This window comes from Eretmochelys imbricata, chromosome 28 (genome assembly GCF_965152235.1).
Source record: "Eretmochelys imbricata isolate rEreImb1 chromosome 28, rEreImb1.hap1, whole genome shotgun sequence".
Lineage (NCBI taxonomy): Eukaryota > Metazoa > Chordata > Testudines > Cheloniidae > Eretmochelys > Eretmochelys imbricata.
The window spans coordinates 1,574,671-1,577,923 of record NC_135599.1 but is presented as its reverse complement, the minus strand read 5'-3'; positions in this window follow the sequence as shown (position 1 = coordinate 1,577,923).

Here is a 3,253-nt window from a genome sequence, read left to right as displayed (position 1 = left end):
TTCTCAATAAACCCATATGTTACAAGCAGAGAATGTAAAGCTCCCTTTTAAATGCAGAAGAAAAAGAAATAAACAAACAAAAAAGAAGTACAGGAATTTGTTATAAAACACAATATAAAAGTAAAGCTGAAGACATCTCTCATAAAACTAGAAGGGACCCTGAAAGGTCACTGAGTCCAGGTCCCTGCCTTCACTAGCAGACTCAATTATTGTCTTTGACAGGGTTTTTTTTTAATTGATCCCTAAATTGTCTCGTTAAAGGTTGAACTCACTCAAATCGTGAGTTTTGCACGCCAATGCTCAAACCACTGAGCTATCCCTCCTTTCCCCATGGGAACACACGGAAACATTCTACTAACTTGCCATTATCTGTGTTGTACTGGATCTTCGTGCAATTTTTTGGCAGAAATCTGAACTAAAGAAACCCTTATAACATACTCTCCCTTATTCTCAGCTATATCTTTATTTGATCATTTTACTATACTTTAGGTAAGCAATCCTAACACAACGATTATCTAACAAATTAGATCCCACCACCTTAATGGGTTTATATCCAGCAAAATTACAATAAATATATCACAATGATTACATAACTATATAAATAAATTACAGGCATGCAAACCATTTAGAATTGACTATGCAGTTATTGTAAAGATTCTTCCTTATTAATGCCATTAGGATTTTTGAACTTTAACCAGATTCTTGAGGTTAAATTAGGTTTAATTAGGATTTTTGAACTTTAACCAGATTCTTCCTTATTAATGCCTTAGGATTTTTGAACTTTAACCATTTTGCCCATTACTTGGGGGTATGCTCATTTGTTGGAATTTCTTTTTGGGTTTTTCCCCCTCTGTTCATTCTACTAATATACTGCTTGTGTATCAAGTTGTTGTAAAGCATCCCTCTTTCACTTTTAAACGTATTGTTGTAAACGTAAACGTATTTAAACGTATTGTTGTAAACGTGTTGTAAACGTGCTGTAAACGTAAACGTATTTAAACGTATTGTTGTTTTTATTCTTAACTCCTTATTGTATAGTTCTACAGCTATTCAAAGCAACAGTCTGAAGAGAACGTTAACAAACATTCTATGAGACAGAGCGTGAGAGAAAGAGAGAACTTACTAAAGGAGCTTGGATTGAAAAAGAAAAAGAAACCTTGCTCAGATCCGTGCCACAGTTTCTCTACTCCAAGCTACTGAGATGTGATTAGTGTCACATTCTGCCTGCCTTTCTTTAACAATTTGTAACCAGCTTGCCCGTTACTTTGGAATACGCTCATTTGTTACGATTACTCTTCCGGAGCGGCAATGTTGTGTAATTCTACAAATGTACTGCTTGTGTGCCCAACGGAATCAGTCAAAGAGCACTTTCAAGCTAAGAGCATTATTTGTCCCTATCCCCACATTCACATTACAATTGTAGTGGTAGTAATCCACTTGAGCGAACCCCAGAGTATATTTGGCTCTACAGATTAGGTAAAAGAAACATTGCTGCAGAACAAATATGAAAGATACCAACAGAAGAGTTAAGTTATGTATGGACTAATACTAATAACTACTCAAGGAGAGTTTAAACAAAGTAAATTATATTATTCTACCTGAGGTAGAAAAGGAAACAGAGAGGGAAAATGATGGTTCTCACCCACTCCAGAAGCTTGAACGAGTGAGGCTTTCCAGGCAATGGTGATGGTTCAGAATCTTGGATCAGTCAGCAGTAGATGAAACCCCAGTGGAAATTAGTCAGAATTTTGGTCTATACACGAATCAGAAGTTACTGGATAGTGAGTAGATGGTTTTTTTAGAGAACATACAATGGTTCAAGAGAGGAGACTAGATTTGTTTATGGGTACACAGAGGACTCAACAGTTTTCTTTAGGCTAAACAAGAGGAGCTGATCACTTCTAACTATGGTTGGTATTCCTTCGGGGGGGGCTGACAATGAATTTGGGCTTCTTCAATATTTTGGCTATCAATCAAGATTTCACAGAGATAATTGGGCTAACTGCCTAGTTGACTGTGTTCAGCGAAGATTCATTAACATCTGGAGCACAGATCTCTGATGCTGGCGTTGCTCCCTGCTCTTTTGGTCCCAGAATTCTGTGCGGTTCTCTTTTTTCCCCATTCTGTTTGCTAATGCAGTGTCTAGTTGTCCCATCTTTAATGCAGATGAGGACAGGGGACTTCTCTGAAACGTGTCACCAGGAATGGCCGTATCTCACGCCGCCATTCATTTCTCTATGCAAGTTTTTTCTCTTATCACCTTTGGTTCAAGCAGGGGGGCGGTGGCTGTTCTTTCATGACTCAGACAGATGGGCTACTGTGCCCTGGGTCCCCAAGAGGACAGGTATTAGCTGTGACCGCAGAGGTCATCACAGGGCATTCAAGATGAAATTATCCTTAACAATATGTGGTGACTACTTACATAAAAAAATCCATTCGAGCTTTGCTTAGGAGAGAGACCACGGATTGACCAATAAGAATCTGGTGTTTCCCGTTCCCATAGTGCAATTATTTTTTTCTTTTGGTTAATTTTGCATACAGATGCAGAAATGTGGACTTGCACATCCAACAGTTCTGCAGCCGCTCCTCATGAGCCCAAGCCTTCATTTTTGCAGAAGAGTGTTGCCCTTGGGAAGGATGTACGAAGACGCCATATAATACACTTACTGACTATTTGTGAATTATTTCACTGTATCAAGTCTCCTGTAGCAGTAAAGTAGCACCGGGACAGCAGGTTTTTATATTTTTTGTTGGAGTTAAGAAAATGTCCAAGGGAGTTTTCCTTGAGAAGGGGGCTTGAGAAAAGTACCGGGTTCACAATGGTGCCAATCGCACCTTAGCACCAGGCGCACTCTAACTCAGCCACATAGATGCATCTGGCCCCTCCAAAGAGAGCAGAGGCAAATCCCTTGAAAGAGAACAGTGAGGGCAGAGAGAGAGAGGGCAGTGGCAACAGCGAAAGTAAGTAGGCACGGTCATTTCGGGTTCGGCTCCCAAAGTAGGGAATTGGGAGAGGGAGGTGTTTGTGTTGCTGCAGGAAAGACAGCAGGAGCACAGACCGTCGCTACATCCTCTGATTAACTAACCGCCCTGCTCCCCATGATCCATAGACGCCCAAGGAACCCAGACGCCCAAGAATGTGATGGGAAGGGCTGGGGGTGGTCAGGACGCCCAACCACTCCACCCCAGAGGACTGACCAAGAAAGAGAAAGCTGGCATTTTAGAGTGTGGTGTGGATTTGTCCTTCTCCCCA